A 17,741-nucleotide genomic window follows, 5' to 3' on the forward strand; every position below is an offset into this window, starting at 1 on the left:
AGTATAAAAAGCAGTCTTCTACCAAGACCCGACTGTTTTGTATGTTTGTTTCTCTGTAAAAGTGGATGCTTTTCCCAAATATGACTATCATTATCAAAATATATTTTTATATTACCCTTTATGTGAGAAGATCACAATTTGAATATAATGGGAAAATGTATGTGTACTGCAGTATTATTTGTATTAACTACTTAAGTAATAACTACCTTAAAACTAATGGTTTAATTTAGGCAAAATGTGATAAGATTGTTACCATACTAAACCGACTATAACACGACGATAAAAAGACGTCGGAAGAAATGAAATTTGGCACCCGTAGATTTGCAAGTCCCACTATAACGAACAGCAAGGTGTAGGATAGTCAATCCAGTATAAATCTATACACAAACTCACGCTCTCCCTCCATGAGATTCTGGTTACAAAACGTGACACAATGAAATGATCGTTGTGTCATGAAATAGTATCTCACATTATGTTATTTCTGAACCTTGTTATAGTATACTTGTTATAGTAATAGTATTATATGTATAGTATTCTCTGTATAGTGTCATTTGTATAGTATTCTCTATCTAGTATTCTCTGTTATAGTATTCTATGTATAGTATTCTTTGTTATAGTATTCTTTGTCTAGTATTCTATGTTGTAGTATTCTCTGTCTAGTATTCTTTGTTATAGTATTTGTATATGATAGTAGTCTCCTAAACTATACCTATTATAGTTTACTAGTGATTTCTGTAATTGAATAGATGACTGAATGTATACCCTTGCTACCCAAAGGTACTGAACTAATTGATAGTACTTTTATACCTACATATGTATACATAATATATATCTAATATTTAGACGACATTCGGACAAATAACCGATACCCGAAGTCCACATCCAAACAAGGAAAAGAAAATAAGGCGAATTAGTAGTCCTAATTCTTTTAAACATTATTTATATAACTATACATAAATAGACATGCTTTTGACAATATATAAGTTTAAAAGAGGTTTTGTAATACATTTAAAGAGTTTTTAACAATAAATAATAATGACTTGTTGTCAGTTTAAAAAACGATTTAAAAGTAGTCTGTTTGAAGTATATGAAATCCATTTGTTTGATAGTTATTAATCACGTGTGATTGATATAATAACTATGATGTTTCAAATTGTATCCCCCCCCCCATAAAAGCATTTAAAATCATTTAAAAGGTAGATTAAGGGTTATGAACTCACATGTAGTGAGTGATGCGAATGAAAGATCGGTATAGGATACTAAGTGTCAAGTGAAGACTTGAGCATACACGGATCCTATTTAACATATAATGACACAAATATGCATATAATTAGTGTTTATAACAACTAATTATGCAAGTAAAGACACCATAGGACATGGAAAACGCTTCAATTCAAGTGCTATAAGTACAAAGGGTTGCATCTAAGGGGTGTAGGGCCTCACATAGGAGTTTACGACCCAATGGTAAAACCCTCATGGGTTTACGGCCCAATGAGTTTACGATCGTAAACTCATGGTATATTGTACCATTTTGTGTGTTAAGGTCCTATGGTCTTCATTGAAGTGTTCTAGACTTAGTTCCAAGGCTTAGGAAGGAGTAGTGGCACTATTGCACCACTAATTAGGGATTACGGCCAAAGGAGATTGCCTTGGCCATAAACACCTCATGTTCTTGGGGAATTGCTTGATTCAAAGGATTAATATAGTGGTTCTAACAAGATAGTAAGTATATAAGAGGATACTCACAATGTAGAAGCTAGAAGGAGTAATTTGCAGCCCAAAGAACAAGAGTGTTCTTGATGTTCTTGAGGATCTTGAAGATCTATACTCAAAAGATGAAATTCATGGATGAATTCAAAGGGTTATCAAGGATAAAGTTGTATTAACACATAGATGGAAGGAGTTACATTTTTTGAATATTGGAAGCAAAAATCTTATGATCCTTGAGAGAGAATCCGATTTCTAATCTTGGAAATTTGAAAAGTGATTGAAAATGACTAGGGACTATATATAGCATGGAGTTTACGACCACCATGAGTTTACGACCATAAACTCATGGTCCCTGGCCGTAAACTCCTCATTTGAGAGTTTATGGCATGTTTGATAGGTTACAACTTTAATTGGCACTTCCTTTCACTCATTCGCTTGGTGTACTAAGCTCAGAATGCTCAAACAGACTATAAACAGTGCTAAAAGTTAGCATAAACAAGTATGACTTTGATTGAAGTGAATGGTTTGTACAAGATAGAAATTATGGGTTGTCACACACGCGGGACCCGATGATTATATTATATGCTATTTTATCTTTGTGATTTTTATGCATGTGTTTATATGTTGTATGTATATTGATATGTGTGGAATGTACTAGCTTTAATCCTACGAACTTAAACACAAAGACAAACACACGAAAGGCAGTGTACCTATCGATTAACAGTTTAGTTCGGGTAAGTAAGGTATCGAACACATGGAACGGTAAACAATTAAAATAAATACTAGTATTACCTAAATAAAACAAGTAATAAAAATGGTGTTTTCTCTAGTTTTACTATTGGATAAGGTGTCTAAGTCCATAACTTATTTGGTATATACTTGACCCGACCCGGCATGGTCCATTTGGGTTGCATCTCACCCGAACTATTTATGGATAATTTTATGAGAGTTATACACATATGTTTATTAATATATTATAAGTTATAATATATTAATATGAAGTTATGTTATTTAATTAGTATTAGTCTTAAATTAATTATGAATTAATTTAGAGATTAAAAGGAAGACTAATTAGATTATGGGCTATTGGTTTTATATGGTGTGGGCTAACACTCATTTGTTAATGGGCTAGGCTTATATGGAAGTTCATAGAGGGTCGTTAGCCGAACGGGTAGGACAATGACTTTAAATTCTCATTAAATGTATAATGATTATTATAAAGTAACTAAATATTTTTTTTTATTTGATTCCCAATCTTAGTTACTTTAGGAAAAATGTGAATTTGGTGCTAGCCCATGGAATTCACACTTTGTAACTTACCAAGTCGTTGGTGGAGTGTGTGTGGTTAACCGGCACACTAACTTGGACTAGTAAGGATCACGAAGGGTGACTTAATGTTTGTCATAGATCAATGGAGCGTGTGTGGTTAACCGGCACATTGATTAGGTGATAATATTAAGGGTACCAAGTGAGTTGGTATGGTTATTCACACCTTGTTTTGTGATCCTCGGCATCCCAGTCACAAAATTTGAGAGGGCACACTCGAGATTGAAACATGCCATTGAAAAGTTCAATGAATCTCAAAAGATCTAGGAATTTCAAATCCAATTAAAACCTAATAAATTATTTCGTTTTTCATGGTGGAAATTGGTGAATCGTCATTTGCCTACCTTCAAATATTTTATAGTTTGGATTACGGCATCCCTCTTCCAAATTGTAAAATATTGTGTTGGGTCTTAGCCTTAATATTTCATATTGGGTGTTATATTAAGGACTTTGAATCAACTAACTTGATTTTCTCCCATTATATATGTCTGGTTCAGACAACTATGATCTTCCCAAATCTCTTGAAGATGGTGTCCCTCAACATCATGCTTCACTTTCTCCACCACCTCCAATTATTCTCCCTCACCCACAAGTTCTTGAAAAGTTTAAAGTCACTCAATCCCTACTGGAAAGCATAGTCTATGTGTGCTCACATCTTGGAGATAAAGTCACATATTGACAAGCCGTGAGAGTTGGTGTCAAAGTCCCGTGAAAGTTGGATGTTCAATCACTTTCTTAGTAACATAGTGAGTCTCTTTGAGACTACTATGAGACAGACTATGACATGACGCTTAATGATGTTATCTATTTGCTTGGTGTTGTGGAATCAGCAATGATTTGGAACACCAGTAAAGCAAATTTGATTAAAAGAACAACTTCCCAAGTCTACATGGACATTGACAATGGTAGCATTGGATATCTAGAAAAGCATTTCTCTTCCCAATGGAAAGGGATTGGCCATAGTCAACTCGGTTGACCAAATGGTAAAGAGAAAGGCTAAGTCTGAGATAGTCTCATGTTCCATTACCAAAGGGTCCATGTGTTTTGTTGCCAAAGGAATGGGCATTGGTTGCGAAGCTGCCCTATTCACCTGAAAGGTCATAAGGTTTATCAAGTCAAGAGGTTTGACTCTACTTTGGGTAAAGTCTACTGTCTAAATCTATTAAGTTTCTATTTGGAGATTCTTATTACATAATGTGAATGGGTCACATGCTGATGTTTTTAAGAATCAAAGAAAAGATAGGAAGCTTAAAGTAAGTATATGTTGATTCTGATTGTGAAGGTGGGTTTCGATTGCATGGTTCGATAATCAGAATTTTGAGTTGTTGCTTAAGAGTTATAATATATTGCTTATGAATAGATAACAACAAAGTTTTCATGTGGATTGTAAGGATAAGTTTTTCCGCAAAGTTTTAAAATAAAAGAAAAAAGGGTTTTAATTTTATTTATTTTAAAAATATCCTTACAATGGCATCTGTTGAAAATTGTTGCTTATATGTTTCCAGTAATAGCAATATTGGAAAGTGGATTTGATTCTTTCATTTATGGTAGTGTCTGAATTTACCAAATGAAGAAAGTTTTTCATCACCCAAGTTTCAATTGGATAGAAACTTGGAATCATACAAGTTGTATTGTATGATGAATGAGAATTTTCATCTTTGAAAATTAAGACTAATTCTTTGATCACATGTATATGTGAGTCAGTTGAAGGACTAAGGAATTAGGTACACTGGGTGTGTGCTGGTCAAGGTCCACCACAAAGATTGATTTGTCATGATTTACTAAAGATTAGTAAATATGATTATACTTATGAGGTTAAGTATAATTATGTAACATTGGAAAGGTTACAATGTATGACAGAACAAATGAGAAGAATCAAATTAGGCAGAAAGATAAAAGTTTCTCAAATCTAAAAGGATGGGAGAGTACTTTAGTATCATATTTCATGATCATCTTAATGATTATGAAACCATATCACAAATTCGTACTCTAAGGACGTCTTAGTGCATTGTTATGGCTAAGAAGAGAGGTCCTGAATTGTTGGATTGGTTAAAATCAAGAAGATGAGTCATACTTCGTTCCAAAACAATTCTTAGAGTCATACTCCAAGATTGTAACTTTGAGTGACATAAAGGAAGATTTAAAACACTTATCAAATGTAAGAGTAAAATGTTTTCTACTCTTGTACATTTGAGATCGGTAAGTTGTGATGTCTTAGATGAGACAAAGACCAACTAAGACCAATTGTGTGAAGTGTTAGTCTTGATAAGAATCCGCATTGTCCCTTGAATATTTGTTTTGTCAAGGAATGGTTCTTGACTGGGGAAACTTATATGTCAAGGGGACAGTGGGAGCCTTAAAGATCCTGAAAGAGTTTCAAGATTTAATCAAGAGTAAAACCTGTAATTTATCACTAGCACACGACTTAAGGTTTGCAACCTATCGTGTTGACATAATTCTTATTTTTGTACCTACTTCAAATAAGTTGAATTTGCATGTGAGTTATCAGAGTTCAACTTGGAAGCATTGGTGGGCCTTGTGCTACCAAGGTGACAAGAAACTAAGATTGAACAAGTTTAATCCAGGTAAGGCTGAATTTGTCACTAACCTTATCTTGTGATTATGGTTTTGACAAATTCACATGGATAGGAACTCATACGCTATAAAATCTAAGTGTCATAAGGTTTCTCTCCGATTCATGAAAATGATGGTGAGGAAACGCTTTCACTAAGTAGATTTTACGTAGATATCAGTTGTGTTATTTGCATTTTCAAAAGTCGTTAGTGGAGCGTGTGTGGTTAACCGGCACACTAACATGGACTTGTGAGAAATGGCAAATGCCCAAGCAATTGAGACTATGATTACGGCATCCCTTTTCATAGTTCTTGAAATTGCTTAGACACACATGTGAGCTATCTAAGAAAGGGTGTATGAATCTAAATTTCAGAAGTCCAGCAGATTTCTGGAAATATGTCAGAGCTAGTGGGAGCATAAGTGTTATGCTGATAATCATCATGTTAGTGGGAGCATGATTATTACGTTTAGTGTTTCAAGTTAGCAATGTTAATTATAGAAAACAAAGTTTTAATTCGTGAAGTTGCAGGGGTTGAAAAATTGTTTTGCTATAATTAAGGGAGAGGAAATTATACTTCATTTTCAATTCTAAAGCTTCGATTGAGATTTTAATCATCTTTAGTCAAGAATATATATATATATATATATATATATATATATATATATATATATATATATATATATATATATATATATATATGAATTTTATGTTGGAATGGTTCAACTTGAAGAAATTCTATATATATTGCGTTTTTCAAAATTCGATTATGATTACGGCATCCCTCTTCATAGTTAAATTTTAAAAACATGGAAAATAAAAAATATTGTAGCAAAAGACTTGTCTAGGATCATGTCTTTATGTCAAACATCATGAATCGTGTCCCATATGCTTCGGATATAGGATCGATTGCATGTGCTATAATATTCATCTTTTCTAAATTTTCCAAATGCTTAAGGCATTAAGAAAGGAAAAGTCTAGAACTGGATATGACTAAAGTGATTAAGCAATTGTCGAGGACAATGAGGTTCGCCAAAGATTAGTTGCTCAGGGAAAGTTGGAAGTATGATGTAAGTTGTCGGAAAGGACCATATTGACATATTCTGAAAAGAAGTAACTCTTGTTCGGAAGTGATAGTCAAAATGGGACTATGGAAATGTCTCCATAGGTGGAAGTTATTCAATCTATGTAAGATTAGAAAACCTTAATGCAAGAAGGATGTTCAAAGCAATGTACTTTGAATATGAGACTTCCGTTCCATAGAAGTTGACCTTCTTTGGAATACTCTATAATGACTGGTGACAAGGTTTTGGTGATTTTGTGCATAATCATTATAAGAGGAACATTGCATAAAAGTTTAAAATCTAACAGATTTTTTGGTAAATGATAGGAATCGGGGATTCTCACATTTACAATAAGGATTTGGGATTGTGAAACGAGTATCAATGGAATCATGTTCAATTGATCTACATCACAATGTAAGGATCATAGACAAACATAGTGTGCATACTTGGAGTATGGCATAACTATTGTTTAGAAAAACAAAGTGTACATGCTAGGAGCATGGGACGACTGTTGTTTTTATTCAAGTCTTAAGTTGATTGTTTGAAACATTATACAATGAATAATGTGTAATCAATATGGTGATAAATAACAGGTGGTTCTATTTATATTCAAAAGGGTTCTGAGACCATATTGGATTCGATTATTATTGTGTTTCACTTTGCATGTTTTGACTTCCTAAATATCTAGGCTATTCTTTCCGAATGACTAAGTTATTTAAACACTCCATAGTCGTTCATATGTTGGAAGTAGGTATGAATCAAGAGTTCAAGACTGTCATGAATCGGGTTTGTAGATGGCTAAATGGGTTTAGTCATAGCAATGGTTGCTACAACATTCATGAGTGCTCATAAGTTATGAGTATTGGAATAAACCCACGCTCACTTGTATCACTTCATGGAATTTATCTCGAGTGATCGTGAGACGGTAATATCATATAAATCTTCAAACCTAGAGATATGAGTTGTTACCTATGAGTTGGTTGTGCATTGATTGCATGTAAACGCATCAGTAACTTGATGTTATAAAAGTGCCTTTGTGTACAATTCAACAAGTAGTAGAACAAGCATTTGAGTCGAAGTTTATCTGTTCCTTCTAGAAATAGAAGCAATATCTGGGCCCCTCGATGATTTTGTTGTGACCTATGTACCGGCCGGTCAGAACTAAATTGATGTGTTCGATTAAGTTCTTTGTCAAACAAATCAGAAATCGGGAAACAAACTGTTGGACAATAAGTACGACGTTGTTCCATGTATTTGTCCGGCTGATATCATGAGAACAGAGGAGTATATGATCACTTATCTAAAATGGCGCTTCATAGTTCAACGGAGTTTTCGAGAGCTACGATTGCTGGTTGGTTCCTGAAGTAACATACGCAAATATAGTTATTAGACTTATCCAAGTGGGAGTCTGTTGGATAAGGTGTCTAAGTCCATAACTTATTTGGTATATACTTGACCCGACCCGGCATGGTCCATTTGGGTTGCATCTCACCCGAACTATTTATGGATAATTTTATGAGAGTTATACACATATGTTTATTAATATATTATAAGTTATAATATATTAATATGAAGTTATGTTATTTAATTAGTATTAGTCTTAAATTAATTATGAATTAATTTAGAGATTAAAAGGAAGACTAATTAGATTATGGGCTATTGGTTTTATATGGTGTGGGCTAACACTCATTTGTTAATAGGCTAGGCTTATATGGAAGTCCATGGATGATCCATGGAGCTTTTAACCCATGGATCCTTGGAAAGGAAAGGTCATGGGTTATTAGGGTTTCACCCTAACCATGCACACTATATAAGCATGCTTATGGAGCATGCAATGGCAACTAGTGAACTAGTGTGTGTGAGCTTGTGTGTGGCCGAAAAATACAAGTGTGTATACTCTCTCAAAGTTTTCCAAGAGTTTGCGGTGTTTTGTGATTCCATTTGAGGCATTCACACTATTGGTGCTTGGCCCTCAAACTCCTCAGGAACCAAACTCATCAAAAAGGTATGTAATCTCTTCTAACTCTTTTATGTTGAAATGTTCCCCATGCCATGTTAGATAGGTTATGAACCTTGGAAAATTATTATTTTGCATGTATTTAGACAAACATAGATCCACGGTTTATTAGGGTTGCATGCACACTTAGGAAGTGTTAGATTGCTCAAAACCCAACATTTACAAGACTAGAAACTTAAGTAACTTCCTAAATACTTAAACAAAAGACAATTAACAACTGAGGAGAAACAAAAGACAACTAGATTCAATAAGATAAAAGAGACTTTCGTTTAGGTTCTATTCACTTATTCCTATGATTGATTTTGTGGCAAGTGCAATGGATTAATATATCAATGGTTACTGATTTCTAATGTGATTAGGTTCATGTTCACTATTACTAATCCTTTAGCAAACAATTTTATTCAAATAGTGATCAAGTGATTCAACTAACAAGTTTCATAGCATTCAGTTCAAATCAAGTAAGACTTGTAGTGCTAGTTAACTAAATTTGTCAATTCAATCAACTCATATGTGGTTGTTCATCACACATGCTCACACATTAAGTTACTTATTTTCTAGTTAACCTTAGGTTCATGTGCTGGATTAGTGTCTAAGTCCATAACTATTTCGGTATGTACTTGACGCGATTATAAGCATGGTCCTTTTGGGTTGCCTTCACCATAGCAATATGTAGGATGAATTAAGGAGAGAAAGGTTTAATTATGATTTTTTTAATATATTATGAGAATAATATATTAAAGGAGAAATCATATTGTTTAATTAATATTAGTGAAGAATTAATTAAGAATTAATTTTGTGGCTAAAAGAGATTAATTAAAATTAGGGGACTGATATTGTAATTATAAGATAATTACAAAGTTGGGCTTAAGATCCATTAGATGGCAATGGACGAATTATATATGGAGATCCATAAAGAAATCGTCCAAGGGCTTTCTGGAATGGTCCATTGGACTGCTTAAGGCCTAAGCAGTCAGATTAGGGTTTCCTAATTGAAAACCCTAATAGCCTACATATATAAAGGACCCTTATGGCTACAAAAACGTGGTGAACACTTCTATTAGGGTTTCCAGCCGTTTTTGGTGTCTCCTCTCTCCGCCCTCTTCATCCAAGTTGCTTAGTGGTGTTTGTGACTCCATTAGAGGTGCAACACTTGAGGCACTAAGCTTTCTGAAGCCAAGGAATTGATTGTTATTGCTACATAACAATCAAGGTAAGATCTAAACCCTAGTTTATATGTTAATTTGATTATTTGTATGCTAGATCTAGGGTTTAAGTCTTGGAAGTTTATTACATGAAAGTAGAAAAACTAGATCCAAGCAATTAGGGTTGCATGAACACCATAGGATTGATGTTATGCTCAAAACCCATCAGTGGTATCAAAGCCTAGGTCGTTTTCCTATTGAATTGATGCATAATTGAACTGCCAAAGACCTGAAAATCGAAATTTCTTACTGTCTGCCTGATGAACTCGCCGAGTTTCTCTTAGAACTCGACGAGTAGCATGAACTCGACAAGTTGGCTGTTCTGTTGACAGGATTTTCGAATTTCTGGCCAGATTTTGATGGGGATAATTACCAAAACTCGTTTTTATTGCCTAAAATCGATTTTTCATGTTTGGAATGTTTATCCTTATCAAAATTGATGGATTAGGTTAAATATGGATAATATAGGATTAATATTAGATAAATATTTGACCTAGTAAGTTTGAAAAGTTTCAATTTGCACCCTTTAGGTTTTATAGTTTAAATTTGAGCTTAATAGTTTTTGTTTTTGAAATTTAAATAAGTTAAACCCTAATGTTTTGAAAAGTTTCAAAACTTGCCCTCAAGTTTTGGATTTTAAAATTAATTAAAAGTCTTAATTTGAAATTTTAAATTCTAAAACCCTAGTAATTTGAAAAGTTCAAATCACACCCTTATGGTTTTATTAGTTAATTAAAGTGTATAATTAAAAGAGATTTAATAAACCCATAAAGTTTTGGTTTACATTTAAATAAATTAAAAGTATAATTTGCTAAGACCACCTAGTATTTTAAAAGTGTAAAATACACCCTATACTATATATAACATTAAAAGTCTAATATTATATATATATATATATATATATATATATATATATATATATATATATATATATATATATATATATATATGAGTAAAAGTTAGTCTTACCGTTAGTAGGCCTCATTCACGAAGTTGGTCTATAAGGGGTGTTTAAGGAAATTGCCTATAAAATGGCGATTGAATGGGTATCCACTGTTACCCACCACACTCTTGACTAGTGGAGGGTCGTTAGCTGAACGGGTAGGATAGGACGAAACTTTCCATTTTAAGTATAATGAAGTACGAAGTAACTAAATGCTTTTACAAAATCCCAAATCATAGTTACTTTAGGCAAAATGTGAAATTGTATGCTAATCCATGGAATTACACTTCGTACCCTTGTCAAACGTTAGTAGAGCGTGTGTGGTTAACCGGCACACTAATTTGGGGATGACATTGGTAGCAAAGTGTGGCTCGATGCTTATCATAGATCAATGGAGCGTGTGTGGCTAACCGGCACATTTATTAGGTGATTGTAGCATTGGGGGCACCACGTGATTCGTATGGTTATTCATACCTTATTTGTGATCCTCGGCATCCCAGTCACAAATAGAAGGGCATAATCGAGATTTAAACATGCCATTGAAAAGTCCAATGAATCTCAAAAGATCTAGGAGTTTCAATTCATGTAAAACTTAAACTTCCTTTTCGTTTTTCATGGTAGAAATTGGTAAATCGTCATTTACCTACCTTCAAATATTTTGCAACTAGATTACGACATCCATCTTCTAGGTTGTAGAGTATTGTGTTGGATCCTATCCTTGATGTTTCATTTGGGTGTTACATCAAGAATTCTAATCAACTTAACTTGAATTTTCTCCCGTTTTGTAGATGTCTAGATCTAACAATGGTCTTCCCAAATCCCATGGAACAAGTTTTCCAAATGAAGATGACGTTCCGAGATACGATCAAGGAAATGAGAGTCATGCTTCACTTCCTCCACCTCCTCCAATTGTTCTCCCTAACCCATAAGTTCAAAGGCTTGAAAAGTTCAAGCTCACTCAAACCCTTTTGGCAAGTAAACACGATAATGGGAAACCTGTGTGTGCACACGTCTTAGAGATGAAGTCTCACATTGATAGGTTAAAGATGTTGGGTGTCGATATCTCAGAGATGTTGGTTGTTGACTGGGTTCTTTAGTCACTTCCTGAATCATATAGTGAGTTCGTTAGAGAGTATTATATGATGGATCACGACGTGACCCTCATTGATCTCACCTATTTGCTTATAGTTGTTGAATTAGCAATGATTTGGCGTGCTGGTCAAGCAAATTTGTCTGGTGAATCAAACTCCCAAACTTCAATGGACGTTGGCAACATTGGAAGTCCAGAAAGGACTAAGCATGAGATTTTCCCATGTGTTGTGCCAAAGGAGTCCATTTGCTTTTATTTCCAAGAGAAGGGGCATTAGAGACGAAGCTACCTTATTTACCTGAGAAATCTAAGAGATGGGAGAGTCAAGACGTATGGCTCTACTTCAGGTAAATTCCATTATCTAACTCTTTTAAGTTCCTATTATAGATTCTTAATACATGAGGTGATAAGGTTACATTTTGATGTTTTGTAGGATCGAAGAAAATAGAGGATGCTTAAGGGAAGAAGTGAGTTGAATCTAATCGTGAAGAAATGGATTTCGATCGCAATACTTGAAGATTGGATTCTTGAGCTACTACTTGGAGTTAGAATAGATTGCTAAGAAATTTGTAATAACATAGTTTTTCAATTGAATTGCATTGTAAGGACAAATTTTTTCCGCAATAAAATGAATTTTGATTTTATCTTATTTATTTATCCTTTCAATGGCATGTATGAAAAATTGATGTTTGAAGGTTTTTATTATTAGCAATAATGGATTTGATTCTTAACTAGGTCATTTGTGGAAGTGTCAAGAGTTTACCAAATAAGGAAAGTTTCTCATCGCCCAAGTTTCAAGTAGATAGAAACTTGGAATCATGCAACGTGTATGATGAATGAAAAACTTTCACATTTGTGAAATTTAGACTAATTCTTTGACAAAGTGTCAATTGAAGGACTAGGAGATCGAGTACACTAGGTCATACGTTGATCAAGTCTACCACAAGAGTGAAGAAGATATTCGGCATGATTTACTAAAGTTTAGTGAATATGGTTATACTTATAAGATTAAGTGTAATTCTGAGTTAATTGAAAAGTTTTCAATGAATGGCAGAACGATTAAAGAAGAATCAAGTAGACAGAAAGATAAAAGTTTCTCTATTCTAAGAAAAAGGGAGAGTAGCTTTTATTGTGTTTTATGATAAGTCTTAATGATTAAGAACCATATCTCAACTGATATTCATGTCTTATGTCTATACGATATCTTGAGAATGGAGGAATATATGATCCCTTGTCTAAAGGACACGCTATCTGATAAGATCAGAGTTGACAACGGCTTTTGAAAGCTACGAATGTTGATCATGTTTTGAAGTCATACGGAAAATAGTTATTAGACATATCCAAGTGGGAGACTATTGGATTAGTGTCTAAGTCCATAACTATTTTGGTATGTACTTGACCCGATTATGAGCATGGTCCTTTTGGGTTGCCTTCACCATAGCAATATGTAGGATGAATTAAGGAGATAAAGGTTTAATTATGATTTATTAATATATTATAAGAATAATATGTTAAAGGAGAAATCATATTGTTTAATTAATATTAGTCAAGAATTAATTAAGAATTAATTTTGTGGCTAAAAGAGATTAATTAAACTTAGGGGACTGATATTGTAACTATAAGATGATTACAAAGTTGGGCTTAGGATCCATTAGATGGCAATGGACGAATTCTATATGGAGATTCATAAAGAAATCGTCCAAGGGCCTTCTGGAATGGTCCATTGGACTGCTTAAGGCCTAAGCAGTCAGATTAGGGTTTCCTAGTTGAAAACCCTAATAGCCTACATATATAAAGGACCCTTATGGCCCCAAAAACGTGGTGAACACTTCTATTAGGGTTTCCAGTCGTTTTTGGTGCCTCCTCTCTCCCCCCCTCTTCATCCAAGTTGCTTAGTGGTGTTTGTGACTCCATTAGAGGTGCAACACTTGAGGCACTAAGCTTTCTGAAGCCAAGGAATTGATTGTTATTGCTACATAACAATCAAGGTAAGATCTAAACCCTAGTTTATATGTTAATTTGATTATTTGTATGCTAGATCTAGGGTTTAAGTCTTGGAAGATTATTGCATGTTCAAAGTAGAAAAACTAGATCCAAGCAATTAGGGTTGCATGAACACCATAGGATTGATGTTATGCTCAAAACCCATCATCATGTTCACTAATACTAGGCATACAATCGTGTTTTCACAAAACTATATGATTCAAGAAATTAAGAAGATATTCATACAACTCAATAAACTTGATTATTAACATAAAATAATTATCATTAACATGAAAGGATATTTTAACAAGCCTGAAAGATAAATAATCAAATCAAATTAATCCAAACCACTCAATCAAACCATATTCATAATATCATCTAGTCTAAACAGGAATATGAAAATTTTAGCTTATAACTATAGCAAATAGCATCCTAAAATCGAAATCTAATGATTCAACATGGTTCACACAAAAGATTAAGATAAAAGTAAAGTTTGTTTGCATTTGATCTCTTCAAAAATGACTTTTAGGTTGAATTCTCGAAAACCAAAGCCTCTAAGAACCTTTCTGGCCTCCAAAAGTCGCTCAAAGCCTCCAACACCAGTTAGGGGTTCGAATGAGAACGATCTTTATATATATTGTGAAAACAGCTCTAATTCGTCGAGTTTTATGAAAAAAAACCACCGAGTTTCTCACTTAAAACATGTGTACGTCAAGACATTGTTGAATCGGGAACTTTCTTGGCAACTCGTCGAGTTTTTCGACCCAACTCATCGATTTCATTTGGAATCAACATTTTCTCAAAACATGAAAATCGTCCGAAATTGTGTCTAGTTTTCATAACATTTTGAATTTCATCAATCGGATTTATGAGTCAAGAGATATGGCCAAAACACCGACGAGTGGTCAAGCTATCCAGCAACATCCTTCTTTCTTCAAAATCCAAGATCCAAGCTTCTAATCGCCAATTCCACTTCCTTATTCTTCCCGAGCATTTATTTGTTGCTAAAAATGAAATTTAAAACTAATTAAGCATCTTTTGTTCATTAAGTGAGATAAAATCAACATAAAGTATTAACATAATTCATGAATTTTATAACTAAATATGCCTATATCATATACCGAACAGGGCCTGATGACCGACAGATCTGTTCCAAGCGGGGTCCATTATATGTTTGATATGTAGGGTATGTGGTATTTTGGGGAAATCACTAAGCTTTGTGTTTATAGTTTTCAGTTTATGTTTCAGGTACTTATTGTTGGAAATGGAAGAGCCAGGGATGATCGCACTGCACACACCACATTGTTCCACATTTCATATTACTCTGATGTACTTGGATGTTATTGATACACTCTGGTTCACTATGTTTTTCTATGATGTTGTTTTGGATAATAGTTTTATTAATTTAAAAATTGAAATTTTTAGTCTTAAATTTTGGGGCGTTATTGTAACACTCGTCTTCCATAATAAATCAGTTGAGGACTTGAGGGATCAAATATAAGGTTTTTGTGAAAAACCTTGTACCACTAGATGGAGAATGAAGTGTCACGACTTGGCGTTGCAATTTCAAGAAATTCGCATTTTGGTGCATGCCATGTGTAACCTCCTAGTTTCTGGTAAGTTCCGTTTTGGTCCCTAGTTTAAAATCCCTTTCATATTAGTCCCTTGGTTAGTATGTGGGGCGTACTCATTGAGTATGCTTAGCGTACTAGCCACAACATGGTCGCGGATCATGAACCACGTATGTACTCATGTCTGAAGCAAACCCTGGTTTTTAGGTTTTGCACCCTATTTAAGGACCTTAAGTCACCCAAGTCACTTACCTTTTCAACCTCCATTTCCCTTGAAGTGAAAATCTCGAACCCTAAGCCACCTTAGTGCATTTTGAGCTTCTTAAGTGATTTTTAGTGTTCTTTAGAGCTATTGAGGAAGAATGGAGCCTGAGAATAAGCAAGGACGTGGGAGGTGATGGGTTTTGAGCAGAACATACAATCTTATGTGTGTATGCAACCCTGATTGTAGATCTACGTTTTCTCTAATTGAACATACAATAATGAACAACAAAGTATAAACCCTGGATCTATGGATAATAATCGAAAATTGCATAAGAAGGGTTATGATACATACCTTTTAGATTGTTATTGTAAACAATCTTGAATCCTTGATTGAAAGACCTTTGGTAGCAAGCGTCACAAGTGTCACTCCTCTAATGGTTTACAAACAAACTCAAGCAACCAAGGAAAACTATAGAGAGAGAGAGAGAGAAAGAGCGAGAGAGAGAAAGTGAGAGAGTAATAGAAGAGAAATTTCGGCCCTTAGGATCTTATAAGAGTCATAGATGAAATTTAACCCTAATGAGGGTTTATATAGGTGTTAGGAAGGTATTGGATAAGGCTGGTGTATCCAAGATAACCCTAATCTCTTAATCCATACTCCCGGATTAATAACAAATAACTATGTCATATCCATACTCTCGAACTAAGGACAACTGACTAAGTTTAATCTATACTATCGGATCAATGACAAGTTTTAAAGTTATTCCCTCCGTGTATATCACACTCGTACTCACAAAAAGATAGTACCCAATATCCCTTTTAATTTATCTAGGTCTACTATGTATCCTAAATGATCATATATTTATCAGATATGCTCTTATCACGTATTTTAGGTGGTATCAAATATTTCACGCATAAATCTATAATTTAATACTTGTATTAAAATCATGTTCATGAAAGGGACTATGCACTCACCTAATAAAGTAGTGATTCCAACAAGGACAACACTTCGCTTCGACGAAGCCAGGAGGTTTGCTTGAAAATCGGGCTCTATGAGGGTAGAGTTTCTGAACCGAAAAAACTCTTTTTTCTCGGAGCCTCCGGGCACTCCGGGGCTTTCTTCAAGTGCTAGGTAAGTTTCCTATGATTTTGGGGGTGTTTTGGGAGGTTTAGAGAGTGAGTAGAGAGAGAAAGAGATGGCTAACTGTGTGAAAAATGAAGGAACTCTCGGGTGGTATTTATAAGCTAAAAAAGTGATGAACTCGTCGAGTTCTGGCCCACTCGTCGAGTTTCTGGCCCCAAAATCGTCAAGTTTCTGGTCCAACTCGTCGAGTTGGTGCCACATTTTGTTATCTATTGGGGAGAAAGCAATGGCTCAGATTGCGCCACGTCACCTACTTCGCTGCAGCACCCTTTCGACTTCTAAACCCCGTAACTTTTGCATATGAGCTCCGTTTTTGATGTTCTTTATATCCAAACGTAGGTATTGACAAGATCTACAACTCTCCTTTTGATTCCATCGGTTAATTCTTGACCGATGTTAAATTTAACAGTATGAGAAATTACATTGTTTAATGACCGTGTAAAATTCATAACTTCTACATACGGACTCCGTTTTCGACTGTATTTTTATCGTTGAACCCCTATTAATGAGACCATCAATTCTCATTTAGGTTGTGTCGGCTAAAAATCTCTGGATCTAAAATTTGAACTCCAGGTTGCACACTGTTATGCCAAATCTTAGAAAATTGATAATTTCTTCATACAAAGTCAGACTTGAACGTCCGTTTTATGCATGCTCTCGGTTTTACGTATACTACAACTTCCATTTAGATCTCTAAGGCTAAAAATCACTTTATCGTAAACTCATTTTTTACGTCACACGCTGTCGTGTCGATTTTGTAGCGAAACTTCGACATGTCATAACTTCTTCGTTATAGCTCGGATTTCGGTGTTCTTTATATCTCTAGTATCCTTGTCACGACCGTTACAACTTTCTTCATAGATATCGGGTTTATCTATATTTTTATTTTTGGCGCTTATTTTCATTCTTAATTTA

The sequence above is a fragment of the Lactuca sativa genome, chromosome 8 (assembly GCF_002870075.4).
Source record: "Lactuca sativa cultivar Salinas chromosome 8, Lsat_Salinas_v11, whole genome shotgun sequence".
NCBI lineage: Eukaryota > Viridiplantae > Streptophyta > Magnoliopsida > Asterales > Asteraceae > Lactuca > Lactuca sativa.